This window comes from Trachinotus anak, unplaced genomic scaffold (assembly GCF_046630095.1).
Source record: "Trachinotus anak isolate AG129_WGS33_773 ecotype Australia unplaced genomic scaffold, CSIRO_AGI_Tana_v1 ptg000003l, whole genome shotgun sequence".
NCBI lineage: Eukaryota > Metazoa > Chordata > Actinopteri > Carangiformes > Carangidae > Trachinotus > Trachinotus anak.
Window position 1 is genome coordinate 20916431 of NW_027273854.1, and position 27028 is coordinate 20943458.

The 27028-nt window shown below is 49.4% G+C and overlaps 28 non-coding genes and 3 pseudogenes across 28 annotated transcripts; all 31 read right to left on the reverse strand.

The window, feature by feature from the left end:
- Positions 1-1964: 1964 nt before the first annotated feature.
- On the reverse strand, positions 1965-2080 carry LOC139619305 (U5 spliceosomal RNA). The gene has a single exon (XR_011690306.1). It is a non-coding gene; the product is annotated as a U5 spliceosomal RNA (small nuclear RNA).
- Positions 2081-2479: 399 nt separating this feature from the next.
- On the reverse strand, positions 2480-2671 carry LOC139619561 (U2 spliceosomal RNA). Its single transcript, XR_011690554.1, has one exon. It is a non-coding gene; the product is annotated as a U2 spliceosomal RNA (small nuclear RNA).
- A 164-nt stretch (positions 2672-2835) lies between these two features.
- Positions 2836-2950, reverse strand: LOC139619269 (U5 spliceosomal RNA). Its single transcript, XR_011690272.1, has one exon. It is a non-coding gene; the product is annotated as a U5 spliceosomal RNA (small nuclear RNA).
- A 395-nt stretch (positions 2951-3345) lies between these two features.
- LOC139619576 (U2 spliceosomal RNA) lies at positions 3346-3537 on the reverse strand. The gene has a single exon (XR_011690568.1). It is a non-coding gene; the product is annotated as a U2 spliceosomal RNA (small nuclear RNA).
- A 164-nt stretch (positions 3538-3701) lies between these two features.
- On the reverse strand, positions 3702-3816 carry LOC139619270 (U5 spliceosomal RNA). Its single transcript, XR_011690273.1, has one exon. It is a non-coding gene; the product is annotated as a U5 spliceosomal RNA (small nuclear RNA).
- A 395-nt stretch (positions 3817-4211) lies between these two features.
- LOC139619571 (U2 spliceosomal RNA) lies at positions 4212-4403 on the reverse strand. Its single transcript, XR_011690564.1, has one exon. It is a non-coding gene; the product is annotated as a U2 spliceosomal RNA (small nuclear RNA).
- Positions 4404-4567: 164 nt separating this feature from the next.
- On the reverse strand, positions 4568-4682 carry LOC139619271 (U5 spliceosomal RNA). Its single transcript, XR_011690274.1, has one exon. It is a non-coding gene; the product is annotated as a U5 spliceosomal RNA (small nuclear RNA).
- A 411-nt stretch (positions 4683-5093) lies between these two features.
- On the reverse strand, positions 5094-5285 carry LOC139619562 (U2 spliceosomal RNA). Its single transcript, XR_011690555.1, has one exon. It is a non-coding gene; the product is annotated as a U2 spliceosomal RNA (small nuclear RNA).
- A 164-nt stretch (positions 5286-5449) lies between these two features.
- LOC139619339 (U5 spliceosomal RNA) lies at positions 5450-5564 on the reverse strand. Its single transcript, XR_011690339.1, has one exon. It is a non-coding gene; the product is annotated as a U5 spliceosomal RNA (small nuclear RNA).
- Positions 5565-5963: 399 nt separating this feature from the next.
- Positions 5964-6155, reverse strand: LOC139619563 (U2 spliceosomal RNA). Its single transcript, XR_011690556.1, has one exon. It is a non-coding gene; the product is annotated as a U2 spliceosomal RNA (small nuclear RNA).
- Positions 6156-6319: 164 nt separating this feature from the next.
- Positions 6320-6434, reverse strand: LOC139619272 (U5 spliceosomal RNA). The gene has a single exon (XR_011690275.1). It is a non-coding gene; the product is annotated as a U5 spliceosomal RNA (small nuclear RNA).
- Positions 6435-6825: 391 nt separating this feature from the next.
- LOC139618719 (U2 spliceosomal RNA) lies at positions 6826-7004 on the reverse strand (annotated as a pseudogene).
- Positions 7005-11759: 4755 nt separating this feature from the next.
- Positions 11760-11906, reverse strand: LOC139618735 (U2 spliceosomal RNA; annotated as a pseudogene).
- A 164-nt stretch (positions 11907-12070) lies between these two features.
- On the reverse strand, positions 12071-12185 carry LOC139619273 (U5 spliceosomal RNA). Its single transcript, XR_011690276.1, has one exon. It is a non-coding gene; the product is annotated as a U5 spliceosomal RNA (small nuclear RNA).
- Positions 12186-12592: 407 nt separating this feature from the next.
- LOC139619382 (U2 spliceosomal RNA) lies at positions 12593-12784 on the reverse strand. The gene has a single exon (XR_011690380.1). It is a non-coding gene; the product is annotated as a U2 spliceosomal RNA (small nuclear RNA).
- Positions 12785-12948: 164 nt separating this feature from the next.
- On the reverse strand, positions 12949-13063 carry LOC139619274 (U5 spliceosomal RNA). The gene has a single exon (XR_011690277.1). It is a non-coding gene; the product is annotated as a U5 spliceosomal RNA (small nuclear RNA).
- A 407-nt stretch (positions 13064-13470) lies between these two features.
- Positions 13471-13653, reverse strand: LOC139619672 (U2 spliceosomal RNA). The gene has a single exon (XR_011690654.1). It is a non-coding gene; the product is annotated as a U2 spliceosomal RNA (small nuclear RNA).
- A 5751-nt stretch (positions 13654-19404) lies between these two features.
- Positions 19405-19519, reverse strand: LOC139619275 (U5 spliceosomal RNA). The gene has a single exon (XR_011690278.1). It is a non-coding gene; the product is annotated as a U5 spliceosomal RNA (small nuclear RNA).
- Positions 19520-19910: 391 nt separating this feature from the next.
- Positions 19911-20102, reverse strand: LOC139619639 (U2 spliceosomal RNA). The gene has a single exon (XR_011690629.1). It is a non-coding gene; the product is annotated as a U2 spliceosomal RNA (small nuclear RNA).
- Positions 20103-20266: 164 nt separating this feature from the next.
- On the reverse strand, positions 20267-20381 carry LOC139619278 (U5 spliceosomal RNA). The gene has a single exon (XR_011690280.1). It is a non-coding gene; the product is annotated as a U5 spliceosomal RNA (small nuclear RNA).
- Positions 20382-20784: 403 nt separating this feature from the next.
- On the reverse strand, positions 20785-20976 carry LOC139619389 (U2 spliceosomal RNA). The gene has a single exon (XR_011690387.1). It is a non-coding gene; the product is annotated as a U2 spliceosomal RNA (small nuclear RNA).
- Positions 20977-21140: 164 nt separating this feature from the next.
- LOC139619279 (U5 spliceosomal RNA) lies at positions 21141-21255 on the reverse strand. Its single transcript, XR_011690281.1, has one exon. It is a non-coding gene; the product is annotated as a U5 spliceosomal RNA (small nuclear RNA).
- Positions 21256-21654: 399 nt separating this feature from the next.
- Positions 21655-21846, reverse strand: LOC139619564 (U2 spliceosomal RNA). The gene has a single exon (XR_011690557.1). It is a non-coding gene; the product is annotated as a U2 spliceosomal RNA (small nuclear RNA).
- A 164-nt stretch (positions 21847-22010) lies between these two features.
- Positions 22011-22125, reverse strand: LOC139619280 (U5 spliceosomal RNA). The gene has a single exon (XR_011690282.1). It is a non-coding gene; the product is annotated as a U5 spliceosomal RNA (small nuclear RNA).
- Positions 22126-22532: 407 nt separating this feature from the next.
- LOC139619565 (U2 spliceosomal RNA) lies at positions 22533-22724 on the reverse strand. The gene has a single exon (XR_011690558.1). It is a non-coding gene; the product is annotated as a U2 spliceosomal RNA (small nuclear RNA).
- Positions 22725-22888: 164 nt separating this feature from the next.
- LOC139619340 (U5 spliceosomal RNA) lies at positions 22889-23003 on the reverse strand. Its single transcript, XR_011690340.1, has one exon. It is a non-coding gene; the product is annotated as a U5 spliceosomal RNA (small nuclear RNA).
- A 399-nt stretch (positions 23004-23402) lies between these two features.
- LOC139619566 (U2 spliceosomal RNA) lies at positions 23403-23594 on the reverse strand. Its single transcript, XR_011690559.1, has one exon. It is a non-coding gene; the product is annotated as a U2 spliceosomal RNA (small nuclear RNA).
- A 164-nt stretch (positions 23595-23758) lies between these two features.
- Positions 23759-23873, reverse strand: LOC139619281 (U5 spliceosomal RNA). The gene has a single exon (XR_011690283.1). It is a non-coding gene; the product is annotated as a U5 spliceosomal RNA (small nuclear RNA).
- Positions 23874-24268: 395 nt separating this feature from the next.
- Positions 24269-24460, reverse strand: LOC139619577 (U2 spliceosomal RNA). The gene has a single exon (XR_011690569.1). It is a non-coding gene; the product is annotated as a U2 spliceosomal RNA (small nuclear RNA).
- A 164-nt stretch (positions 24461-24624) lies between these two features.
- Positions 24625-24739, reverse strand: LOC139619282 (U5 spliceosomal RNA). Its single transcript, XR_011690284.1, has one exon. It is a non-coding gene; the product is annotated as a U5 spliceosomal RNA (small nuclear RNA).
- A 395-nt stretch (positions 24740-25134) lies between these two features.
- LOC139619748 (U2 spliceosomal RNA) lies at positions 25135-25310 on the reverse strand (annotated as a pseudogene).
- Between the last annotated feature and the right edge of the window lie 1718 nt (positions 25311-27028).

Genomic DNA, 27028 nt, shown 5'->3' on the forward strand with positions numbered 1-27028 from the left:
CGTTCTTATTTTGGTTTGATCCGCTCCATATCGATGTCTGTGGCCACATCTCCTCCCACTGTCGGTAGTGTTTTAAAAACGGTATGCCACATTCCTGCATTAAAAACACATCTGACTTTGTAGAATTAAGAAAGGATAAAACACTCTGGGCTCTAACTCTCGACTTCACACTTCTCACATTGATGGTTGAGAAGGTGAGTGTCATGAGTATGATTAAAAACAACAGGTATGAAATTTTAAAAACACTAAATAGAGGTTTAAGATGCTAAAATATCTTTTTTTTTTTAAAAAAAAGGCAGTTAGACTATTTCTTGTGAACGGGGCTCCTCCTTCACTTCAACAGGTGATGAAGGAGGGAGTTGAGCTCCATTCCCCCGTCGGACTCTGGGGGTTGGCCTTTGACGCAAGGCTGCATTTAGCTTGGAGTCCTTAGGGGTTGATTGTAGAGCTACTGTCAGGAAAGAGACTTCATTTGGTGAATTGGAGGGGAAGACTCTGGGCTCCTCCACAGATGAACTGTCTGAGAGAGTCCCAACTCTTCCCCTCTTCTCTGAGGCTACAGGAGACTCAGAGGACAATTCCGATGCAAGTCTCTTTGTTTGCTGGGCATCGGGGAGGGGGGCATCCTCACTATTTTCAGGTGGTTGAAAATCTTCCATTTCTGAACTAGCTCCGCCCACTTCCTGCATCTCCCCATCCTCCTCTCCACTCTCCATTGATGGGGCTGTTGCAGGCCCCTCCCCCTCTCCCGCCTCACATGATCCCTCCTCTCCAATCACAGTATCTGGCGGGAGATTTGAATTTTCCTGCCCAGCCTCTTCAACCTGCTCTTTTTCTTTTTGTCCTCCATTTTGTTCATTGGCTTTTGCTGCCTTTAGTTTGTTGGCAAACGATTTGGGGCAAGCTCTGAAGAGATGATTTGTTTCTCCACAAAGGTTGCACTTCCTGCCATTGGTGCACTCCTCAAAAGTGTGCCCAATTTCTCTACACTTTCCGCAAAAGGTTTTTGCGCACACTTCTACCAGGTGCCCATGCTCACCGCACTTGCGGCAGAGCTTGGGCTGACCTTGGTAGTGGATGTAGCCCCTGTTTTCACCCAGAACTATCATTGACGGCAGATGTTTCAGGCCTTGGAAGCCCTGGGGGTCCTGCCATTGTTGAATGGGGACCCTCCAAGCGCAATTCCAGATGCCGTCCTCATCTCTCACTTTGGTAGCCTGGCCTTTAACAGTGCAGTATCTCCCCAGCCATATACAAATGTCTTCTGCATTCACTGTCTCATTAAACATTCTGACAATGACTGTTTTCAATGCATTATCAGTCAGTTTTTCAACAACAAATGCAGAAAACTGGGGTTTCACAGACTCAAATCTTGTCCAAAATTCTCTCAAGATAGCCGCAGACTGGAAGCTTACATCAAAACCTTTATTTAATGGTAGGGTCAAAATACAATTCAAATCGTTTGCTGTGAATTTCAAAGCCTGTTGGATTAGCTTCCTGGAGAAATCTAGCCTTGACATCTCCAGGAGCTTTCCATCCTTTTCTTTAAACTTAAAACGGACGCTGTGGTGCCTCCGCATGTTGGCATGGGTGGCCGACATGGTGGAGGCACCACAAGCTAAAAGGATCTAAAATCAGTAAAAAACTTACAATGGACAAAAAAACAATGAACAATAAATAAGTAAATACAATTAAAAATATAAAAAGGAAAAAAATCTAAAAACGTACTTACCTTTTCAAGTTTTGGCCTGGACAAGGTGTTGAATCCGGCAGAGCGCAGGTAAGAGATTCTCTGGGCCAATGAATTCCTATTTGTTTAAGATATGCAACCACAGAAAAGTTGCACAACTTTAAACAAGGAATGTAGACAATTTCCTCCCAAGAGCTGGTTTAACTCAGAGCCACAACAGGCAAGAATTTAACCATCAAAAGGAGGCGACCGCAGTCTTAGCCAAAAGGCCGAGCCTCAGCCATACGGCAGAGCCTGCCAAAAATAGCTTAAACTCATTGGTGTTCCTCTCCACGGAAGTCTTTAGTAAAAGGCGAAAGACTTGTGCGTGATGAAGAAAAACCAGAGTCAGTACAGGCCTCTCCTCAAGAGCGGCCGAGGACCCCATTGGTCCCAGTCACCGCCCTCACGGTAGCCTTCTCTTAGCTTGCCAAATCCCCGCCCCCTCCCCATGTTGTCACGGGCTCTAGCCAATCGGGCTGTGGAGAAAAGTGTCTGGGCCTCAACATGCAATCCCCACAAATTTCTCAAGTTATCAGGCGCTTGCAGGCCCCCGGGGACCAAAATACAGGGAAAATGCGGGGTTGATTGGAGGCTAGCAGCCCTTCCAGGGCGCGTGAGGGATATCAGCTGTGGGGCAGGTTGACTCACCTTCCTCCAGCCACTGCCAGAGGGGCATTTGAAACTGTACGTTTGCGTCATTGTTTGCTTGCTTGCTTGCTTGCTTGCTTGCTTTTCCACACGGCCAGAGAAGGGTGCACCGTTCCCGGCGGCACTGCAATGCCAGGTCGATGCGTGGAGTGAACGGAGCAAGCCCCTTTTTCAGCTCCCAGTTCTAAAAATCCGTTTAATATGTTTGTCCTCGGGTAGAGGACATATCAGATATTAAACTGATAAGAACAGATACTACACTTGATCTTAGCCAAAAGGCCGAGAAGCGATGGGCCCAAAGTGTCTGGCGTTCCAGCCAGGCTCTTGGCACAAATCTCGCTGGTCGCGGTTGGCTGCTTTTGACATGAGCGGAGCAATGGCTGCTTTTCACCACCTCCGCCCACCTCCCCATTCCTGACCTCGACAGCTGTTTGACTTTTCACAAACTCAAGGGGCTCAGCCATACGGCAGAGCCTGCCAAAAATAGCTTAAACTCATTGGTGTTCCTCTCCACGGAAGTCTTTAGTAAAAGGCGAAAGACTTGTGCGTGATGAAGAGAAACCAGAGTCAGTACAGGCCTCTCCTCAAGAGCGGCCGAGGACCCCATTGGTCCCAGTCACCGCCCTCACGGTAGCCTTCTCTTAGCTTGCCAAATCCCCGCCCCCTCCCCATGTTGTCACGGGCTCTAGCCAATCGGGCTGTGGAGAAAAGTGTCTGGGCCTCAACATGCAATCCCCACAAATTTCTCAAGTTATCAGGCGCTTGCAGGCCCCCGGGGACCAAAATACAGGGAAAATGCGGGGTTGATTGGAGGCTAGCAGCCCTTCCAGGGCGCGTGAGGGATATCAGCTGTGGGGCAGGTTGACTCACCTTCCTCCAGCCACTGCCAGAGGGGCATTTGAAACTGTACGTTTGCGTCATTGTTTGCTTGCTTGCTTGCTTGCTTGCTTTTCCACACGGCCAGAGAAAGGTGCACCGTTCCCGGCGGCACTGCAATGCCAGGTCGATGCGTGGAGTGAACGGAGCAAGCCCCTTTTTCAGCTCCCAGTTCTAAAAATCCGTTTAATATGTTTGTCCTCGGGTAGAGGACATATCAGATATTAAACTGATAAGAACAGATACTACACTTGATCTTAGCCAAAAGGCCGAGAAGCGATGGGCCCAAAGTGTCTGGCGTTCCAGCCAGGCTCTTGGCACAAATCTCGCTGGTCGCGGTTGGCTGCTTTTGACATGAGCGGAGCAATGGCTGCTTTTCACCACCTCCGCCCACCTCCCCATTCCTGACCTCGACAGCTGTTTGACTTTTCACAAACTCAAAGGGCTCAGCCATACGGCAGAGCCTGCCAAAAATAGCTTAAACTCATTGGTGTTCCTCTCCACGGAAGTCTTTAGTAAAAGGCGAAAGACTTGTGCGTGATGAAGAGAAACCAGAGTCAGTACAGGCCTCTCCTCAAGAGCGGCCGAGGACCCCATTGGTCCCAGTCACCGCCCTCACGGTAGCCTTCTCTTAGCTTGCCAAATCCCCGCCCCCTCCCCATGTTGTCACGGGCTCTAGCCAATCGGGCTGTGGAGAAAAGTGTCTGGGCCTCAACATGCAATCCCCACAAATTTCTCAAGTTATCAGGCGCTTGCAGGCCCCCGGGGACCAAAATACAGGGAAAATGCGGGGTTGATTGGAGGCTAGCAGCCCTTCCAGGGCGCGTGAGGGATATCAGCTGTGGGGCAGGTTGACTCACCTTCCTCCAGCCACTGCCAGAGGGGCATTTGAAACTGTACGTTTGCGTCATTGTTTGCTTGCTTGCTTGCTTGCTTGCTTTTCCACACGGCCAGAGAAGGGTGCACCGTTCCCGGCAGCACTGCAATGCCAGGTCGATGCGTGGAGTGAACGGAGCAAGCCCCTTTTTCAGCTCCCAGTTCTAAAAATCCGTTTAATATGTTTGTCCTCGGGTAGAGGACATATCAGATATTAAACTGATAAGAACAGATACTACACTTGATCTTAGCCAAAAGGCCGAGAAGCGATGGGCCCAAAGTGTCTGGCGTTCCAGCCAGGCTCTTGGCACAAATCTCGCTGGTCGCGGTTGGCTGCTTTTGACATGAGCGGAGCAATGGCTGCTTTTCACCACCTCCGCCCACCTCCCCATTCCTGACCTCGACAGCTGTTTGACTTTTCACAAACTCAAAGGGCTCAGCCATACGGCAGAGCCTGCCAAAAATAGCTTAAACTCATTGGTGTTCCTCTCCACGGAAGTCTTTAGTAAAAGGCGAAAGACTTGTGCGTGATGAAGAGAAACCAGAGTCAGTACAGGCCTCTCCTCAAGAGCGGCCGAGGACCCCATTGGTCCCAGTCACCGCCCTCACGGTAGCCTTCTCTTAGCTTGCCAAATCCCCGCCCCCTCCCCATGTTGTCACGGGCTCTAGCCAATCGGGCTGTGGAGAAAAGTGTCTGGGCCTCAACATGCAATCCCCACAAATTTCTCAAGTTATCAGGCGCTTGCAGGCCCCCGGGGACCAAAATACAGGGAAAATGCGGGGTTGATTGGAGGCTAGCAGCCCTTCCAGGGCGCGTGAGGGATATCAGCTGTGGGGCAGGTTGACTCACCTTCCTCCAGCCACTGCCAGAGGGGCATTTGAAACTGTACGTTTGCGTCATTGTTTGCTTGCTTGCTTGCTTGCTTGCTTGCTTGCTTGCTTGCTTTTCCACACGGCCAGAGAAGGGTGCACCGTTCCCGGCGGCACTGCAATGCCAGGTCGATGCGTGGAGTGAACGGAGCAAGCCCCTTTTTCAGCTCCCAGTTCTAAAAATCCGTTTAATATGTTTGTCCTCGGGTAGAGGACATATCAGATATTAAACTGATAAGAACAGATACTACACTTGATCTTAGCCAAAAGGCCGAGAAGCGATGGGCCCAAAGTGTCTGGCGTTCCAGCCAGGCTCTTGGCACAAATCTCGCTGGTCGCGGTTGGCTGCTTTTGACATGAGCGGAGCAATGGCTGCTTTTCACCACCTCCGCCCACCTCCCCATTCCTGACCTCGACAGCTGTTTGACTTTTCACAAACTCAAAGGGCTCAGCCATACGGCAGAGCCTGCCAAAAATAGCTTAAACTCATTGGTGTTCCTCTCCACGGAAGTCTTTAGTAAAAGGCGAAAGACTTGTGCGTGATGAAGAAAAACCAGAGTCAGTACAGGCCTCTCCTCAAGAGCGGCCGAGGACCCCATTGGTCCCAGTCACCGCCCTCACGGTAGCCTTCTCTTAGCTTGCCAAATCCCCGCCCCCTCCCCATGTTGTCACGGGCTCTAGCCAATCGGGCTGTGGAGAAAAGTGTCTGGGCCTCAACATGCAATCCCCACAAATTTCTCAAGTTATCAGGCGCTTGCAGGCCCCCGGGGACCAAAATACAGGGAAAATGCGGGGTTGATTGGAGGCTAGCAGCCCTTCCAGGGCGCGTGAGGGATATCAGCTGTGGGGCAGGTTGACTCACCTTCCTCCAGCCACTGCCAGAGGGGCATTTGAAACTGTACGTTTGCGTCATTGTTTGCTTGCTTGCTTGCTTGCTTGCTTGCTTTTCCACACGGCCAGAGAAGGGTGCACCGTTCCCGGCGGCACTGCAATGCCAGGTCGATGCGTGGAGTGAACGGAGCAAGCCCCTTTTTCAGCTCCCAGTTCTAAAAATCCGTTTAATATGTTTGTCCTCGGGTAGAGGACATATCAGATATTAAACTGATAAGAACAGATACTACACTTGATCTTAGCCAAAAGGCCGAGAAGCGATGGGCCCAAAGTGTCTGGCGTTCCAGCCAGGCTCTTGGCACAAATCTCGCTGGTCGCGGTTGGCTGCTTTTGACATGAGCGGAGCAATGGCTGCTTTTCACCACCTCCGCCCACCTCCCCATTCCTGACCTCGACAGCTGTTTGACTTTTCACAAACTCAAAGGGCTCAGCCATACGGCAGAGCCTGCCAAAAATAGCTTAAACTCATTGGTGTTCCTCTCCACGGAAGTCTTTAGTAAAAGGCGAAAGACTTGTGCGTGATGAAGAGAAACCAGAGTCAGTACAGGCCTCTCCTCAAGAGCGGCCGAGGACCCCATTGGTCCCAGTCACCGCCCTCACGGTAGCCTTCTCTTAGCTTGCCAAATCCCCGCCCCCTCCCCATGTTGTCACGGGCTCTAGCCAATCGGGCTGTGGAGAAAAGTGTCTGGGCCTCAACATGCAATCCCCACAAATTTCTCAAGTTATCAGGCGCTTGCAGGCCCCCGGGGACCAAAATACAGGGAAAATGCGGGGTTGATTGGAGGCTAGCAGCCCTTCCAGGGCGCGTGAGGGATATCAGCTGTGGGGCAGGTTGACTCACCTTCCTCCAGCCACTGCCAGAGGGGCATTTGAAACTGTACGTTTGCGTCATTGTTTGCTTGCTTGCTTGCTTGCTTTTCCACACGGCCAGAGAAGGGTGCACCGTTCCCGGCGGCACTGCAATGCCAGGTCGATGCGTGGAGTGAACGGAGTAAGCCCCTTTTTCAGCTCCCAGTTCTAAAAATCCGTTTAATATGTTTGTCCTTGGGTAGAGGACATATCAGATATTAAACTGATAAGAACAGATTTTTTTTTTTTTTCGAAAAGATTTATTGACACTCATTTCAAGTTTTTTTCAAAGAAGGTTTACATCTTGAGATACAAAGGGTACATTATAATCACAACAATATGATAAATAGTTGTAAAACCATTGTTTGTTTGTTTTTTTTTTTTAAAACATTAAAAACAAATATTTCAAGGGGTTTTACATGTTGTCAAACATAAAATCCATCTCACAAATGAAAACCATGGAGTGTCCCAAATCTTTAAAAAGGGAGTGCATTGGTTTAAAACTTCTCTTCTTTCTAATTTTGTGCAGGAGCAGAATGAGTCCCTACCCAGGGTCACTCATTCCGCTCCCCCAAACATTTGGTCTCTCGGGATCCTGTCGTGGTGCTCAGAGGAGATCCTCACCCTGTTGCTCCTTCCCACCTGCCTCACCCGGAGAGCCAGGCCGCCGCTGCTTTGACCTTTTCATGTGTGGCTCCGGCTCCTTCGTCCGAATGGGCACAGAGGCGATGCTTCTTTGTGGCTGTGTCCTAGGCCTGCCGCCTACAGCCATCCGGATCACAGCCACGGGGGGGATCTGCATGTGCTTCCTTACCAGCAAGTTTCTGGAGGTCCATATGGCGTCTTTGATGGCGGCTAGGGTGAGCCACATCTGGGCAAAGTCATCGTTCTTCAGTGTTTTTTGGCTCACCCCATACAGCACCAGTTGTGCTGTAAGGACCTCCCTTGCTGGCAAGTACGGGAATTGCAAGGAGCCGGCCATTGCCCACTGGTCTACGGCAGCGCTGCACTCCCAGAGCAAATGCCTCACCGACTCTGGCGCGCCACAACCGGGTCGGGGGCAGGTTGAGCGTGTTGACATGCCCCGGGAGTGCATGACGGACCTGACTGGGAGAATCTCATGAGCCACCATCCATGACAGGTCCCGGAGTCTGTTTGGAAGAGCGGAATGGTTCACGTTGCGCCAAACTGTTGAGGGCTCGCCAAATGCGAGCCCGCGCACTGGACTCACTGGCTCCTGCTCCTGCACAACAGAGATCAGAGAACGGTGGTTGGTTAAAATATGCAGCTCCTCCTGCTCCAGTTTAAAATGCTTTAAAAACGTCGGGATAAAAGCATAGGCTGGTGGCAGGCTAAAAGACACGGGTACTTTAAGATCTGTAGGTAAAATCTTCAATCGTCTGAGGTACGATCCCATCCAGAAACGTGTCATGGCTGTAGTTTTGGGGTTTCCGGATGGGTCTGTGGCTTGTTTGAGGTGTAGTGCGGTGTATCGGCTTCCTAAAAACAAGTACAGGTCAGGCACTCCTTTTCCTCCTTTCTCTTTTGGCCTTTTCATGACCTCCCTCCTCAGTCTCTCCCACTTGGAGCCCCACAGGAAATAAAAGATGGCTCGCTCCAGATCTAAAAGCACTCTCCTAGGTGGGATAAAAACAGAACTGATGAGTAAAAGCAAAGGTAAAATCACCGCTTTGATGATTAAAACCTTTCCTTCAATAGTCAGTCCTCTAAGTCCCCAATATCCTAGTCTTTGTTTTACTTTCCCTACCACGTCTGGCCAATTTGTTGTTCCTTCTCCCTCCCTGTCAAATTTGATCCCCAGTATTTTTTGGTCAGTCTGGGTCACAGTCAAAGGGAGTCCTGTCATCTCAGTCGCTGTCCACGGTCCATAAAATTGGGCTTGGGTCTTGTTTTTGTTCAACTTTGACCCAGAAGCCTGTCCAAACCAGTCAGTCAAGTCCAGCGTCCTGTTGACGGATAAAAGGTCGGTGCATAAAATGTTCACGTCGTCCATGTATAAAATACACTTGGTGTCCAGTCCCCCGCTCCCCGGTACTCCCAACCCATTGATTCGTTGATCCCTTCTCAAGATCTGTGCCAGCGGTTCTATACATGTTATGTATAGGAGGGCAGATAACGGACAACCCTGACGGACACCGCAGTTAATATCGACTGCTTTTGTCAAATGCCCGTTAATCACAAATTTGCTGGTAATGTCCCGATACAGCAATCCCACCCAAGCTAGAAACCTTTCTGGGAACCCCATTTTTTGCAGTACCTTGAAAAGGTACTGGTGCGAGACCCGATCGAAGGCTTTCTCAAAATCTAAATTTAGGACTACTAGCCGGATGTTTCTGTCTCTCGCGTAACAGATGGTGTCTCGGATCAGTACCAGGCTGTCGGTGATCTTCCTCCCTGGGATGGCACAGCCTTGATCCGGGTGAATCACCCCCTTTAAAAACAAGGACATACGTGAGGCTAAAAGTTTGCTAAAAAGTTTACAATCAAGGTTTAAAAGTGCGATAGGTCTCCAGTTCATCAGGTCGGTCTTGTCTTTGTTTTTGTGCAGTAGAGTCACTATCCCTACTCTAAAACTGTCAGGAAGTCGGTCTAGGTGCTCAAAGTCTTTAAAAACATCGATCAAATCAGGTGCTAAAATGTCCCAAAAGGTCAAATAAAATTCCAAGGGAAGTCCATCCTGTCCTGGGGACTTCCCTTTTTTAAAACTTGACAAACATTTATTTAACTCTAGAATGGTAAAATCTTGGGTTAAAAGCACACTGTCTTTTACTTTTTTATCGATGGATTTTAAAACTTCATTCATGGTGTCTATTCTAATGGGCTTTTCTTTATACAATTCTACGTAAAAATTTTCCACAATCTGTTTAATTTCTTCGATATTCTCTGTTATGCACCCGTTTTCCTTTTTTAGTTTTAAAATGGTCCCCCCTTTACTAACAATTTTCTTAAAAAAATACCTGGTGCACTTCTCACCCTCCTCTATTTCCCGTTCCCTGCTCCTTAAAATGACACCCTTGCTTTTAATTTCAGCTAAAACCGACATCTCTGATTTGATTTCTCTAATTTCTTCATTAAAATCCATTCCATTTTGGTTGAGGTTAAAATAGCGCTGTAGTCGCTTCTGCAGTCCCATCATGCGTCTGTTCTCCTTGCCCTTTCTTTTTTTGCCTGCCTGTCTGAAAAAAGTCTGGGTCTTTCCCTTCACCATCTCCCACCAGTGTGCTCGTGTATCGTACATGTCTTGAAGGGTCTGCCACTCTCGGTACTGCTCCCTGTACTGCTGAACTAGATGTTGATCTTCAAGCAGGGAGCAGTTGAGTTTCCACAGACCACTTCCAAAAGTCACACCTGAAGAGAGTGAAAGGGTGCAGGAGAGCATCAGGTGGTCAGAAAAGAAAACAGGGGTCAATCTAGCATCGGTCGGCGGGCAGTCCCGTGTGAAAATAAAATCTATGCGAGAGGCTCTGGTGCCATCACCACTGAACCAGGTGAAGCCCTCCTCTCTGGGATGCATGGTTTTAAAACAGTCTTGTAGTTTAAAATCCCTGCATATGCCCTGTAATAAAACCGATGTTTTGTCAATTTTAAAATCTTCCCCTGTTCTTTTTCTATCTTTTCGACTTAAAATACAGTTAAAATCACCTCCTAAAACTAATGGCACTCTCCCTAGCATGTGGGACTGCAGGTCTTCTAAAAGGTCATACCTGTCATTTTTGTCGTTAAAGCCATAAATATTGAGAAGGTTAAAATCCTGTCCCATAAAGGTCAAGTGTGCTAAAAGTGCCCTACCGTCTCTCACCACAGTGCTACCCTTCACCAGAACCTGAGGGTTTTTTATTAAAATGGCCACTCCATCGTTCTTATTTTGGTTTGATCCGCTCCATATCGATGTCTGTGGCCACATCTCCTCCCACTGTCGGTAGTGTTTTAAAAACGGTATGCCACATTCCTGCATTAAAAACACATCTGACTTTGTAGATTTAAGAAAGGATAAAACACTCTGGGCTCTAACTCTCGACTTCACACTTCTCACATTGATGGTTGAGAAGGTGAGTGTCATGAGTATGATTAAAAACAACAGGTATGAAATTTTAAAAACACTAAATAGAGGTTTAAGATGCTAAAATATCTTTTTTTTTTTCAAAAAAAAGGCAGTTAGACTATTTCTTGTGAACGGGGCTCCTCCTTCACTTCAACAGGTGATGAAGGAGGGAGTTGAGCTCCATTCCCCCGTCGGACTCTGGGGGTTGGCCTTTGACGCAAGGCTGCATTTAGCTTGGAGTCCTTAGGGGTTGATTGTAGAGCTACTGTCAGAAAAGAGACTTCATTTGGTGAATTGGAGGGGAAGACTCTGGGCTCCTCCACAGATGAACTGTCTGAGAGAGTCCCAACTCTTCCCCTCTTCTCTGAGGCTACAGGAGACTCAGAGGACAATTCCGATGCAAGTCTCTTTGTTTGCTGGGCATCGGGGAGGGGGGCATCCTCACTATTTTCAGGTGGTTGAAAATCTTCCATTTCTGAACTAGCTCCGCCCACTTCCTGCATCTCCCCATCCTCCTCTCCACTCTCCATTGATGGGGCTGTTGCAGGCCCCTCCCCCTCTCCCGCCTCACATGATCCCTCCTCTCCAATCACAGTATCTGGCGGGAGATTTGAATTTTCCTGCCCAGCCTCTTCAACCTGCTCTTTTTCTTTTTGTCCTCCATTTTGTTCATTGGCTTTTGCTGCCTTTAGTTTGTTGGCAAACGATTTGGGGCAAGCTCTGAAGAGATGATTTGTTTCTCCACAAAGGTTGCACTTCCTGCCATTGGTGCACTCCTCAAAAGTGTGCCCAATTTCTCTACACTTTCCGCAAAAGGTTTTTGTGCACGCTTCTACCAGGTGCCCATGCTCACCACACTTGCGGCAGAGCTTGGGCTGACCTTGGTAGTGGATGTAGCCCCTGTTTTCACCCAGAACTATCATTGACGGCAGATGTTTCAGGCCTTGGAAGCCCTGGGGGTCCTGCCATTGTTGAATGGGGACCCTCCAAGCGCAATTCCAGATGCCGTCCTCATCTCTCACTTTGGTAGCCTGGCCTTTAACAGTGCAGTGATAAGAACAGATACTACACTTGATCTTAGCCAAAAGGCCGAGAAGCGATGGGCCCAAAGTGTCTGGCGTTCCAGCCAGGCTCTTGGCACAAATCTCGCTGGTCGCGGTTGGCTGCTTTTGACATGAGCGGAGCAATGGCTGCTTTTCACCACCTCCGCCCACCTCCCCATTCCTGACCTCGACAGCTGTTTGACTTTTCACAAACTCAAAGGGCTCAGCCATACGGCAGAGCCTGCCAAAAATAGCTTAAACTCATTGGTGTTCCTCTCCACGGAAGTCTTTAGTAAAAGGCGAAAGACTTGTGCGTGATGAAGAGAAACCAGAGTCAGTACAGGCCTCTCCTCAAGAGCGGCCGAGGACCCCATTGGTCCCAGTCCCCGCCCTCACGGTAGCCTTCTCTTAGCTTGCCAAATCCCCGCCCCCTCCCCATGTTGTCACGGGCTCTAGCCAATCGGGCTGTGGAGAAAAGTGTCTGGGCCTCAACATGCAATCCCCACAAATTTCTCAAGTTATCAGGCGCTTGCAGGCCCCCGGGGACCAAAATACAGGGAAAATGCGGGGTTGATTGGAGGCTAGCAGCCCTTCCAGGGCGCGTGAGGGATATCAGCTGTGGGGCAGGTTGACTCACCTTCCTCCAGCCACTGCCAGAGGGGCATTTGAAACTGTACGTTTGCGTCATTGTTTGCTTGCTTGCTTGCTTGCTTGCTTGCTTGCTTGCTTTTCCACACGGCCAGAGAAGGGTGCACCGTTCCCGGCGGCACTGCAATGCCAGGTCGATGCGTGGAGTGAACGGGGCAAGCCCCTTTTTCAGCTCCCAGTTCTAAAAATCCGTTTAATATGTTTGTCCTCGGGTAGAGGACATATCAGATATTAAACTGATAAGAACAGATACTACACTTGATCTTAGCCAAAAGGCCGAGAAGCGATGGGCCCAAAGTGTCTGGCGTTCCAGCCAGGCTCTTGGCACAAATCTCGCTGGTCGCGGTTGGCTGCTTTTGACATGAGCGGAGCAATGGCTGCTTTTCACCACCTCCGCCCACCTCCCCATTCCTGACCTCGACAGCTGTTTGACTTTTCACAAACTCAAAGGGCTCAGCCATACGGCAGAGCCTGCCAAAAATAGCTTAAACTCATTGGTGTTCCTCTCCACGGAAGTCTTTAGTAAAAGGCGAAAGACTTGTGCGTGATGAAGAGAAACCAGAGTCAGTACAGGCCTCTCCTCAAGAGCGGCCGAGGACCCCATTGGTCCCAGTCACCGCCCTCACGGTAGCCTTCTCTTAGCTTGCCAAATCCCCGCCCCCTCCCCATGTTGTCACGGGCTCTAGCCAATCGGGCTGTGGAGAAAAGTGTCTGGGCCTCAACATGCAATCCCCACAAATTTCTCAAGTTATCAGGCGCTTGCAGGCCCCCGGGGACCAAAATACAGGGAAAATGCGGGGTTGATTGGAGGCTAGCAGCCCTTCCAGGGCGCGTGAGGGATATCAGCTGTGGGGCAGGTTGACTCACCTTCCTCCAGCCACTGCCAGAGGGGCATTTGAAACTGTACGTTTGCGTCATTGTTTGCTTGCTTGCTTGCTTGCTTGCTTGCTTGCTTGCTTTTCCACACGGCCAGAGAAGGGTGCACCGTTCCCGGCGGCACTGCAATGCCAGGTCGATGCGTGGAGTGAACGGAGCAAGCCCCTTTTTCAGCTCCCAGTTCTAAAAATCCGTTTAATATGTTTGTCCTCGGGTAGAGGACATATCAGATATTAAACTGATAAGAACAGATTTTTTTTTTTTTTTTTTCGAAAAGATTTATTGACACTCATTTCAAGTTTTTTCAAAGAAGGTTTACATCTTGAGATACAAAGGGTACATTATAATCACAACACTATGATAAATAGTTGTAAAACCATTGTTTGTTTGTTTGTTTTTTTTTTAAAACATTAAAAACAAATATTTCAAGGGGTTTTACATGTTGTCAAACATAAAATCCATCTCACAAATGAAAACCATGGAGTGTCCCAAATCTTTAAAAGGGAGTGCATTGGTTTAAAACTTCTCTTCTTTCTAATTTTGTGCAGGAGCAGAGTGAGTCCCTACCCAGGGTCACTCATTCCGCTCCCCCAAACATTTGGTCTCTCGGGATCCTGTCGTGGTGCTCAGAGGAGATCCTCACCCTGTTGCTCCTTCCCACCTGCCTCACCCGGAGAGCCAGGCCGCCGCTGCTTTGACCTTTTCATGTGTGGCTCCGGCTCCTTCGTCCGAATGGGCACAGAGGCGATGCTTCTTTGTGGCTGTGTCCTAGGCCTGCCGCCTACAGCCATCCGGATCACAGCCACGGGGGGGATCTGCATGTGCTTCCTTACCAGCAAGTTTCTGGAGGTCCATATGGCGTCTTTGATGGCGGCTAGGGTGAGCCACATCTGGGCAAAGTCATCTTTCTTCAGTGTTTTTTGGCTCACCCCATAGAGCACCAGTTGTGCTGTAAGGACCTCCCTTGCTGGCAAGTACGGGAATTGCAAGGAGCCGGCCATTGCCCACTGGTCTACGGCAGCGCTGCACTCCCAGAGCAAATGCCTCACCGACTCTGGCGCGCCACAACCGGGTCGGGGGCAGGTTGAGCGTGTTGACATGCCCCGGGAGTGCATGACGGACCTGACTGGGAGAATCTCATGAGCCACCATCCATGACAGGTCCCGGAGTCTGTTTGGAAGAGCAGAATGGTTCACGTTGCGCCAAACTGTTGAGGGCTCGCCAAATGCGAGCCCGCGCACTGGACTCACTGGCTCCTGCTCCTGCACAACAGAGATCAGAGAACGGTGGTTGGTTAAAATATGCAGCTCCTCCTGCTCCAGTTTAAAATGCTTTAAAAACGTCGGGATAAAAGCATAGGCTGGTGGCAGGCTAAAAGACACGGGTACTTTAAGATCTGTAGGTAAAATCTTCAATCGTCTGAGGTACGATCCCATCCAGAAACGTGTCATGGCTGTAGTTTTGGGGTTTCCGGATGGGTCTGTGGCTTGTTTGAGGTGTAGTGCGGTGTATCGGCTTCCTAAAAACAAGTACAGGTCAGGCACTCCTTTTCCTCCTTTCTCTTTTGGCCTTTTCATGACCTCCCTCCTCAGTCTCTCCCACTTGGAGCCCCACAGGAAATAAAAGATGGCTCGCTCCAGATCTAAAAGCACTCTCCTAGGTGGGATAAAAACAGAACTGATGAGTAAAAGCAAAGGTAAAATCACCGCTTTGATGATTAAAACCTTTCCTTCAATAGTCAGTCCTCTAAGTCCCCAATATCCTAGTCTTTGTTTTACTTTCCCTACCACGTCTGGCCAATTTGTTGTTCCTTCTCCCTCCCTGTCAAATTTGATCCCCAGTATTTTTTGGTCAGTCTGGGTCACAGTCAAAGGGAGTCCTGTCATCTCAGTCGCTGTCCACGGTCCATAAAATTGGGCTTGGGTCTTGTTTTTGTTCAACTTTGACCCAGAAGCCTGTCCAAACCAGTCAGTCAAGTCCAGCGTCCTGTTGACGGATAAAAGGTCGGTGCATAAAATGTTCACGTCGTCCATGTATAAAATACACTTGGTGTCCAGTCCCCCGCTCCCCGGTACTCCCAACCCATTGATTCGTTGATCCCTTCTCAAGATCTGTGCCAGCGGTTCTATACATGTTATGTATAGGAGGGCAGATAACGGACAACCCTGACGGACACCGCAGTTAATATCGACTGCTTTTGTCAAATGCCCGTTAATCACAAATTTGCTGGTAATGTCCCGATACAGCAATCCCACCCAAGCTAGAAACCTTTCTGGGAACCCCATTTTTTGCAGTACCTTGAAAAGGTACTGGTGCGAGACCCGATCGAAGGCTTTCTCAAAATCTAAATTTAGGACTACTAGCCGGATGTTTCTGTCTCTCGCGTAACAGATGGTGTCTCGGATCAGTACCAGGCTGTCGGTGATCTTCCTCCCTGGGATGGCACAGCCTTGATCCGGGTGAATCACCCCCTTTAAAAACAAGGACATACGTGAGGCTAAAAGTTTGCTAAAAAGTTTACAATCAAGGTTTAAAAGTGCGATAGGTCTCCAGTTCATCAGGTCGGTCTTGTCTTTGTTTTTGTGCAGTAGAGTCACTATCCCTACTCTAAAACTGTCAGGAAGTCGGTCTAGGTGCTCAAAGTCTTTAAAAACATCGATCAAATCAGGTGCTAAAATGTCCCAAAAGGTCAAATAAAATTCCAAGGGAAGTCCATCCTGTCCTGGGGACTTCCCTTTTTTAAAACTTGACAAACATTTATTTAACTCTAGAATGGTAAAATCTTGGGTTAAAAGCACACTGTCTTTTACTTTTTTATCGATGGATTTTAAAACTTCATTCATGGTGTCTATTCTAATGGGCTTTTCTTTATACAATTCTACGTAAAAATTTTCCACAATCTGTTTAATTTCTTCGATATTCTCTGTTATGCACCCGTTTTCCTTTTTTAGTTTTAAAATGGTCCCCCCTTTACTAACAATTTTCTTAAAAAAATACCTGGTGCACTTCTCACCCTCCTCTATTTCCCGTTCCCTGCTCCTTAAAATGACACCCTTGCTTTTAATTTCAGCTAAAACCGACATCTCTGATTTGATTTCTCTAATTTCTTCATTAAAATCCATTCCATTTTGGTTGAGGTTAAAATAGCACTGTAGTCGCTTCTGCAGTCCCATCATGCGTCTGTTCTCCTTGCCCTTTCTTTTTTTGCCTGCCTGTCTGAAAAAAGTCTGGGTCTTTCCCTTCACCATCTCCCACCAGTGTGCTCGTGTATCGTACATGTCTTGAAGGGTCTGCCACTCTCGGTACTGCTCCCTGTACTGCTGAACTAGATGTTGATCTTCAAGCAGGGAGCAGTTGAGTTTCCACAGACCACTTCCAAAAGTCACACCTGAAGAGAGTGAAAGGGTGCAGGAGAGCATCAGGTGGTCAGAAAAGAAAACAGGGGTCAATCTAGCATCGGTCGGCGGGCAGTCCCGTGTGAAAATAAAATCTATGCGAGAGGCTCTGGTGCCATCACCACTGAACCAGGTGAAGCCCTCCTCTCTGGGATGCATGGTTTTAAAACAGTCTTGTAGTTTAAAATCCCTGCATATGCCCTGTAATAAAACCGATGTTTTGTCAATTTTAAAATCTTCCCCTGTTCTTTTTCTATCTTTTCGACTTAAAATACAGTTAAAATCACCTCCTAAAACTAATGGCACTCTCCCTAGCATGTGGGACTGCAGGTCTTCTAAAAGGTCATACCTGTCATTTTTGTCGTTAAAGCCATAAATATTGAGAAGGTTAAAATCCTGTCCCATAAAGGTCAAGTGTGCTAAAAGTGCCCTACCGTCTCTCACCACAGTGCTACCCTTCACCAGAACCTGAGGGTTTTTTATTAAAATGGCCACTCCATCGTTCTTATTTTGGTTTGATCCGCTCCATATCGATGTCTGTGGCCACATCTCCTCCCACTGTCGGTAGTGTTTTAAAAACGGTATGCCACATTCCTGCATTAAAAACACATCTGACTTTGTAGATTTAAGAAAGGATAAAACACTCTGGGCTCTAACTCTCGACTTCACACTTCTCACATTGATGGTTGAGAAGGTGAGTGTCATGAGTATGATTAAAAACAACAGGTATGAAATTTTAAAAACACTAAATAGAGGTTTAAGATGCTAAAATATCTTTTTTTTTTTCAAAAAAAAGGCAGTTAGACTATTTCTTGTGAACGGGGCTCCTCCTTCACTTCAACAGGTGATGAAGGAGGGAGTTGAGCTCCATTCCCCCGTCGGACTCTGGGGGTTGGCCTTTGACGCAAGGCTGCATTTAGCTTGGAGTCCTTAGGGGTTGATTGTAGAGCTACTGTCAGGAAAGAGACTTCATTTGGTGAATTGGAGGGGAAGACTCTGGGCTCCTCCACAGATGAACTGTCTGAGAGAGTCCCAACTCTTCCCCTCTTCTCTGAGGCTACAGGAGACTCAGAGGACAATTCCGATGCAAGTCTCTTTGTTTGCTGGGCATCGGGGAGGGGGGCATCCTCACTATTTTCAGGTGGTTGAAAATCTTCCATTTCTGAACTAGCTCCGCCCACTTCCTGCATCTCCCCATCCTCCTCTCCACTCTCCATTGATGGGGCTGTTGCAGGCCCCTCCCCCTCTCCCGCCTCACATGATCCCTCCTCTCCAATCACAGTATCTGGCGGGAGATTTGAATTTTCCTGCCCAGCCTCTTCAACCTGCTCTTTTTCTTTTTGTCCTCCATTTTGTTCATTGGCTTTTGCTGCCTTTAGTTTGTTGGCAAACGATTTGGGGCAAGCTCTGAAGAGATGATTTGTTTCTCCACAAAGGTTGCACTTCCTGCCATTGGTGCACTCCTCAAAAGTGTGCCCAATTTCTCTACACTTTCCGCAAAAGGTTTTTGTGCACGCTTCTACCAGGTGCCCATGCTCACCGCACTTGCGGCAGAGCTTGGGCTGACCTTGGTAGTGGATGTAGCCCCTGTTTTCACCCAGAACTATCATTGACGGCAGATGTTTCAGGCCTTGGAAGCCCTGGGGGTCCTGCCATTGTTGAATGGGGACCCTCCAAGCGCAATTCCAGATGCCGTCCTCATCTCTCACTTTGGTAGCCTGGCCTTTAACAGTGCAGTATCTCCCCAGCCATATACAAATGTCTTCTGCATTCACTGTCTCATTAAACATTCTGACAATGACTGTTTTCAATGCATTATCAGTCAGTTTTTCAACAACAAATGCAGAAAACTGGGGTTTCACAGACTCAAATCTTGTCCAAAATTCTCTCAAGATAGCCGCAGACTGGAAGCTTACATCAGAAACCTTTATTTAATGGTAGGGTCAAAATACAATTCAAATCGTTTGCTGTGAATTTCAAAGCCTGTTGGATTAACTTCCTGGAGAAATCTAGCCTTGACATCTCCAGGAGCTTTCCATCCTTTTCTTTAAACTTAAAACGGACGCTGTGGTGCCTCCGCATGTTGGCATGGGTGGCCGACATGGTGGAGGCACCACAAGCTAAAAGGATCTAAAATCAGTAAAAAACTTACAATGGACAAAAAAACAATGAACAATAAATAAGTAAATACAATTAAAAATATAAAAAGGAAAAAAATCTAAAAACGTACTTACCTTTTCAAGTTTTGGCCTGGACAAGGTGTTGAATCCGGCAGAGCGCAGGTAAGAGATTCTCTGGGCCAATGAATTCCTATTTGTTTAAGATATGCAACTACAGAAAAGTTGCACAACTTTAAACAAGGAATGTAGACAATTTCCTCCCAAGAGCTGGTTTAACTCAGAGCCACAACAGGCAAGAATTTAACCATCAAAAGGAGGCGACCGCAGTCTTAGCCAAAAGGCCGAGAAGCGATGGGCCCAAAGTGTCTGGCGTTCCAGCCAGGCTCTTGGCACAAATCTCGCTGGTCGCGGTTGGCTGCTTTTGACATGAGCGGAGCAATGGCTGCTTTTCACCACCTCCGCCCACCTCCCCATTCCTGACCTCGACAGCTGTTTGACTTTTCACAAACTCAAAGGGCTCAGCCATACGGCAGAGCCTGCCAAAAATAGCTTAAACTCATTGGTGTTCCTCTCCACGGAAGTCTTTAGTAAAAGGCGAAAGACTTGTGCGTGATGAAGAGAAACCAGAGTCAGTACAGGCCTCTCCTCAAGAGCGGCCGAGGACCCCATTGGTCCCAGTCACCGCCCTCACGGTAGCCTTCTCTTAGCTTGCCAAATCCCCGCCCCCTCCCCATGTTGTCACGGGCTCTAGCCAATCGGGCTGTGGAGAAAAGTGTCTGGGCCTCAACATGCAATCCCCACAAATTTCTCAAGTTATCAGGCGCTTGCAGGCCCCCGGGGACCAAAATACAGGGAAAATGCGGGGTTGATTGGAGGCTAGCAGCCCTTCCAGGGCGCGTGAGGGATATCAGCTGTGGGGCAGGTTGACTCACCTTCCTCCAGCCACTGCCAGAGGGGCATTTGAAACTGTACGTTTGCGTCATTGTTTGCTTGCTTGCTTGCTTGCTTTTCCACACGGCCAGAGAAGGGTGCACCGTTCCCGGCGGCACTGCAATGCCAGGTCGATGCGTGGAGTGAACGGAGCAAGCCCCTTTTTCAGCTCCCAGTTCTAAAAATCCGTTTAATATGTTTGTCCTCGGGTAGAGGACATATCAGATATCAAACTGATAAGAACAGATACTACACTTAATCTTAGCCAAAAGGCCGAGAAGCGATGGGCCCAAAGTGTCTGGCGTTCCAGCCAGGCTCTTGGCACAAATCTCGCTGGTCGCGGTTGGCTGCTTTTGACATGAGCGGAGCAATGGCTGCTTTTCACCACCTCCGCCCACCTCCCCATTCCTGACCTCGACAGCTGTTTGACTTTTCACAAACTCAAAGGGCTCAGCCATACGGCAGAGCCTGCCAAAAATAGCTTAAACTCATTGGTGTTCCTCTCCACGGAAGTCTTTAGTAAAAGGCGAAAGACTTGTGCGTGATGAAGAGAAACCAGAGTCAGTACAGGCCTCTCCTCAAGAGCGGCCGAGGACCCCATTGGTCCCAGTCACCGCCCTCACGGTAGCCTTCTCTTAGCTTGCCAAATCCCCGCCCCCTCCCCATGTTGTCACGGGCTCTAGCCAATCGGGCTGTGGAGAAAAGTGTCTGGGCCTCAACATGCAATCCCCACAAATTTCTCAAGTTATCAGGCGCTTGCAGGCCCCCGGGGACCAAAATACAGGGAAAATGCGGGGTTGATTGGAGGCTAGCAGCCCTTCCAGGGCGCGTGAGGGATATCAGCTGTGGGGCAGGTTGACTCACCTTCCTCCAGCCACTGCCAGAGGGGCATTTGAAACTGTACGTTTGCGTCATTGTTTGCTTGCTTGCTTGCTTGCTTGCTTGCTTGCTTTTCCACACGGCCAGAGAAGGGTGCACCGTTCCCGGCGGCACTGCAATGCCAGGTCGATGCGTGGAGTGAACGGGGCAAGCCCCTTTTTCAGCTCCCAGTTCTAAAAATCCGTTTAATATGTTTGTCCTCGGGTAGAGGACATATCAGATATTAAACTGATAAGAACAGATACTACACTTGATCTTAGCCAAAAGGCCGAGAAGCGATGGGCCCAAAGTGTCTGGCGTTCCAGCCAGGCTCTTGGCACAAATCTCGCTGGTCGCGGTTGGCTGCTTTTGACATGAGCGGAGCAATGGCTGCTTTTCACCACCTCCGCCCACCTCCCCATTCCTGACCTCGACAGCTGTTTGACTTTTCACAAACTCAAAGGGCTCAGCCATACGGCAGAGCCTGCCAAAAATAGCTTAAACTCATTGGTGTTCCTCTCCACGGAAGTCTTTAGTAAAAGGCGAAAGACTTGTGCGTGATGAAGAGAAACCAGAGTCAGTACAGGCCTCTCCTCAAGAGCGGCCGAGGACCCCATTGGTCCCAGTCACCGCCCTCACGGTAGCCTTCTCTTAGCTTGCCAAATCCCCGCCCCCTCCCCATGTTGTCACGGGCTCTAGCCAATCGGGCTGTGGAGAAAAGTGTCTGGGCCTCAACATGCAATCCCCACAAATTTCTCAAGTTATCAGGCGCTTGCAGGCCCCCGGGGACCAAAATACAGGGAAAATGCGGGGTTGATTGGAGGCTAGCAGCCCTTCCAGGGCGCGTGAGGGATATCAGCTGTGGGGCAGGTTGACTCACCTTCCTCCAGCCACTGCCAGAGGGGCATTTGAAACTGTACGTTTGCGTCATTGTTTGCTTGCTTGCTTGCTTGCTTGCTTGCTTTTCCACACGGCCAGAGAAGGGTGCACCGTTCCCGGCGGCACTGCAATGCCAGGTCGATGCGTGGAGTGAACGGAGCAAGCCCCTTTTTCAGCTCCCAGTTCTAAAAATCCGTTTAATATGTTTGTCCTCGGGTAGAGGACATATCAGATATTAAACTGATAAGAACAGATACTACACTTGATCTTAGCCAAAAGGCCGAGAAGCGATGGGCCCAAAGTGTCTGGCGTTCCAGCCAGGCTCTTGGCACAAATCTCGCTGGTCGCGGTTGGCTGCTTTTGACATGAGCGGAGCAATGGCTGCTTTTCACCACCTCCGCCCACCTCCCCATTCCTGACCTCGACAGCTGTTTGACTTTTCACAAACTCAAAGGGCTCAGCCATACGGCAGAGCCTGCCAAAAATAGCTTAAACTCATTGGTGTTCCTCTCCACGGAAGTCTTTAGTAAAAGGCGAAAGACTTGTGCGTGATGAAGAGAAACCAGAGTCAGTACAGGCCTCTCCTCAAGAGCGGCCGAGGACCCCATTGGTCCCAGTCACCGCCCTCACGGTAGCCTTCTCTTAGCTTGCCAAATCCCCGCCCCCTCCCCATGTTGTCACGGGCTCTAGCCAATCGGGCTGTGGAGAAAAGTGTCTGGGCCTCAACATGCAATCCCCACAAATTTCTCAAGTTATCAGGCGCTTGCAGGCCCCCGGGGACCAAAATACAGGGAAAATGCGGGGTTGATTGGAGGCTAGCAGCCCTTCCAGGGCGCGTGAGGGATATCAGCTGTGGGGCAGGTTGACTCACCTTCCTCCAGCCACTGCCAGAGGGGCATTTGAAACTGTACGTTTGCGTCATTGTTTGCTTGCTTGCTTGCTTGCTTGCTTGCTTGCTTGCTTTTCCACACGGCCAGAGAAGGGTGCACCGTTCCCGGCGGCACTGCAATGCCAGGTCGATGCGTGGAGTGAACGGAGCAAGCCCCTTTTTCAGCTCCCAGTTCTAAAAATCCGTTTAATATGTTTGTCCTCGGGTAGAGGACATATCAGATATTAAACTGATAAGAACAGATACTACACTTGATCTTAGCCAAAAGGCCGAGAAGCGATGGGCCCAAAGTGTCTGGCGTTCCAGCCAGGCTCTTGGCACAAATCTCGCTGGTCGCGGTTGGCTGCTTTTGACATGAGCGGAGCAATGGCTGCTTTTCACCACCTCCGCCCACCTCCCCATTCCTGACCTCGACAGCTGTTTGACTTTTCACAAACTCAAAGGGCTCAGCCATACGGCAGAGCCTGCCAAAAATAGCTTAAACTCATTGGTGTTCCTCTCCACGGAAGTCTTTAGTAAAAGGCGAAAGACTTGTGCGTGATGAAGAAAAACCAGAGTCAGTACAGGCCTCTCCTCAAGAGCGGCCGAGGACCCCATTGGTCCCAGTCACCGCCCTCACGGTAGCCTTCTCTTAGCTTGCCAAATCCCCGCCCCCTCCCCATGTTGTCACGGGCTCTAGCCAATCGGGCTGTGGAGAAAAGTGTCTGGGCCTCAACATGCAATCCCCACAAATTTCTCAAGTTATCAGGCGCTTGCAGGCCCCCGGGGACCAAAATACAGGGAAAATGCGGGGTTGATTGGAGGCTAGCAGCCCTTCCAGGGCGCGTGAGGGATATCAGCTGTGGGGCAGGTTGACTCACCTTCCTCCAGCCACTGCCAGAGGGGCATTTGAAACTGTACGTTTGCGTCATTGTTTGCTTGCTTGCTTGCTTGCTTGCTTGCTTTTCCACACGGCCAGAGAAGGGTGCACCGTTCCCGGCGGCACTGCAATGCCAGGTCGATGCGTGGAGTGAACGGAGCAAGCCCCTTTTTCAGCTCCCAGTTCTAAAAATCCGTTTAATATGTTTGTCCTCGGGTAGAGGACATATCAGATATTAAACTGATAAGAACAGATACTACACTTGATCTTAGCCAAAAGGCCGAGAAGCGATGGGCCCAAAGTGTCTGGCGTTCCAGCCAGGCTCTTGGCACAAATCTCGCTGGTCGCGGTTGGCTGCTTTTGACATGAGCGGAGCAATGGCTGCTTTTCACCACCTCCGCCCACCTCCCCATTCCTGACCTCGACAGCTGTTTGACTTTTCACAAACTCAAGGGGCTCAGCCATACGGCAGAGCCTGCCAAAAATAGCTTAAACTCATTGGTGTTCCTCTCCACGGAAGTCTTTAGTAAAAGGCGAAAGACTTGTGCGTGATGAAGAGAAACCAGAGTCAGTACAGGCCTCTCCTCAAGAGCGGCCGAGGACCCCATTGGTCCCAGTCACCGCCCTCACGGTAGCCTTCTCTTAGCTTGCCAAATCCCCGCCCCCTCCCCATGTTGTCACGGGCTCTAGCCAATCGGGCTGTGGAGAAAAGTGTCTGGGCCTCAACATGCAATCCCCACAAATTTCTCAAGTTATCAGGCGCTTGCAGGCCCCCGGGGACCAAAATACAGGGAAAATGCGGGGTTGATTGGAGGCTAGCAGCCCTTCCAGGGCGCGTGAGGGATATCAGCTGTGGGGCAGGTTGACTCACCTTCCTCCAGCCACTGCCAGAGGGGCATTTGAAACTGTACGTTTGCGTCATTGTTTGCTTGCTTGCTTGCTTGCTTGCTTTTCCACACGGCCAGAGAAAGGTGCACCGTTCCCGGCGGCACTGCAATGCCAGGTCGATGCGTGGAGTGAACGGAGCAAGCCCCTTTTTCAGCTCCCAGTTCTAAAAATCCGTTTAATATGTTTGTCCTCGGGTAGAGGACATATCAGATATTAAACTGATAAGAACAGATACTACACTTGATCTTAGCCAAAAGGCCGAGAAGCGATGGGCCCAAAGTGTCTGGCGTTCCAGCCAGGCTCTTGGCACAAATCTCGCTGGTCGCGGTTGGCTGCTTTTGACATGAGCGGAGCAATGGCTGCTTTTCACCACCTCCGCCCACCTCCCCATTCCTGACCTCGACAGCTGTTTGACTTTTCACAAACTCAAAGGGCTCAGCCATACGGCAGAGCCTGCCAAAAATAGCTTAAACTCATTGGTGTTCCTCTCCACGGAAGTCTTTAGTAAAAGGCGAAAGACTTGTGCGTGATGAAGAGAAACCAGAGTCAGTACAGGCCTCTCCTCAAGAGCGGCCGAGGACCCCATTGGTCCCAGTCACCGCCCTCACGGTAGCCTTCTCTTAGCTTGCCAAATCCCCGCCCCCTCCCCATGTTGTCACGGGCTCTAGCCAATCGGGCTGTGGAGAAAAGTGTCTGGGCCTCAACATGCAATCCCCACAAATTTCTCAAGTTATCAGGCGCTTGCAGGCCCCCGGGGACCAAAATACAGGGAAAATGCGGGGTTGATTGGAGGCTAGCAGCCCTTCCAGGGCGCGTGAGGGATATCAGCTGTGGGGCAGGTTGACTCACCTTCCTCCAGCCACTGCCAGAGGGGCATTTGAAACTGTACGTTTGCGTCATTGTTTGCTTGCTTGCTTGCTTGCTTGCTTTTCCACACGGCCAGAGAAGGGTGCACCGTTCCCGGCGGCACTGCAATGCCAGGTCGATGCGTGGAGTGAACGGAGCAAGCCCCTTTTTCAGCTCCCAGTTCTAAAAATCCGTTTAATATGTTTGTCCTCGGGTAGAGGACATATCAGATATTAAACTGATAAGAACAGATTTTTTTCTTTCGAAAAGATTTATTGACACTCATTTCAAGTTTTTTCAAAGAAGGTTTACATCTTGAGATACAAAGGGTACATTATAATCACAACAATATGATAAATAGTTGTAAAACCATTGTTTGTTTGTTGTTTTTTTTTAAAACATTAAAAACAAATATTTCAAGGGGTTTTACATGTTGTCAAACATAAAATCCATCTCACAAATGAAAACCATGGAGTGTCCCAAATCTTTAAAAAGGGAGTGCATTGGTTTAAAACTTCTCTTCTTTCTAATTTTGTGCAGGAGCAGAGTGAGTCCCTACCCAGGGTCACTCATTCCGCTCCCCCAAACATTTGGTCTCTCGGGATCCTGTCGTGGTGCTCAGAGGAGATCCTCACCCTGTTGCTCCTTCCCACCTGCCTCACCCGGAGAGCCAGGCCGCCGCTGCTTTGACCTTTTCATGTGTGGCTCCGGCTCCTTCGTCCGAATGGGTACAGAGGCGATGCTTCTTTGTGGCTGTGTCCTAGGCCTGCCGCCTACAGCCATCTGGATCACAGCCACGGGGGGGATCTGCATGTGCTTCCTTACCAGCAAGTTTCTGGAGGTCCATATGGCGTCTTTGATGGCGGCTAGGGTGAGCCACATCTGGGCAAAGTCATCTTTCTTCAGTGTTTTTTGGCTCACCCCATACAGCACCAGTTGTGCTGTAAGGACCTCCCTTGCTGGCAAGTACGGGAATTGCAAGGAGCCGGCCATTGCCCACTGGTCTACGGCAGCGCTGCACTCCCAGAGCAAATGCCTCACCGACTCTGGCGCGCCACAACCGGGTCGGGGGCAGGTTGAGCGTGTTGACATGCCCCGGGAGTGCATGACGGACCTGACTGGGAGAATCTCATGAGCCACCATCCATGACAGGTCCCGGAGTCTGTTTGGAAGAGCGGAATGGTTCACGTTGCGCCAAACTGTTGAGGGCTCGCCAAATGCGAGCCCGCGCACTGGACTCACTGGCTCCTGCTCCTGCACAACAGAGATCAGAGAACGGTGGTTGGTTAAAATATGCAGCTCCTCCTGCTCCAGTTTAAAATGCTTTAAAAACGTCAGGATAAAAGCATAGGCTGGTGGCAGGCTAAAAGACACGGGTACTTTAAGATCTGTAGGTAAAAACTTCAATCGTCTGAGGTACGATCCCATCCAGAAACGTGTCATGGCTGTAGTTTTGGGGTTTCCGGATGGGTCTGTGGCTTGTTTGAGGTGTAGTGCGGTGTATCGGCTTCCTAAAAACAAGTACAGGTCAGGCACTCCTTTTCCTCCTTTCTCTTTTGGCCTTTTCATGACCTCCCTCCTCAGTCTCTCCCACTTGGAGCCCCACAGGAAATAAAAGATGGCTCGCTCCAGATCTAAAAGCACTCTCCTAGGTGGGATAAAAACAGAACTGATGAGTAAAAGCAAAGGTAAAATCACCGCTTTGATGATTAAAACCTTTCCTTCAATAGTCAGTCCTCTAAGTCCCCAATATCCTAGTCTTTGTTTTACTTTCCCTACCACGTCTGGCCAATTTGTTGTTCCTTCTCCCTCCCTGTCAAATTTGATCCCCAGTATTTTTTGGTCAGTCTGGGTCACAGTCAAAGGGAGTCCTGTCATCTCAGTCGCTGTCCACGGTCCATAAAATTGGGCTTGGGTCTTGTTTTTGTTCAACTTTGACCCAGAAGCCTGTCCAAACCAGTCAGTCAAGTCCAGCGTCCTGTTGACGGATAA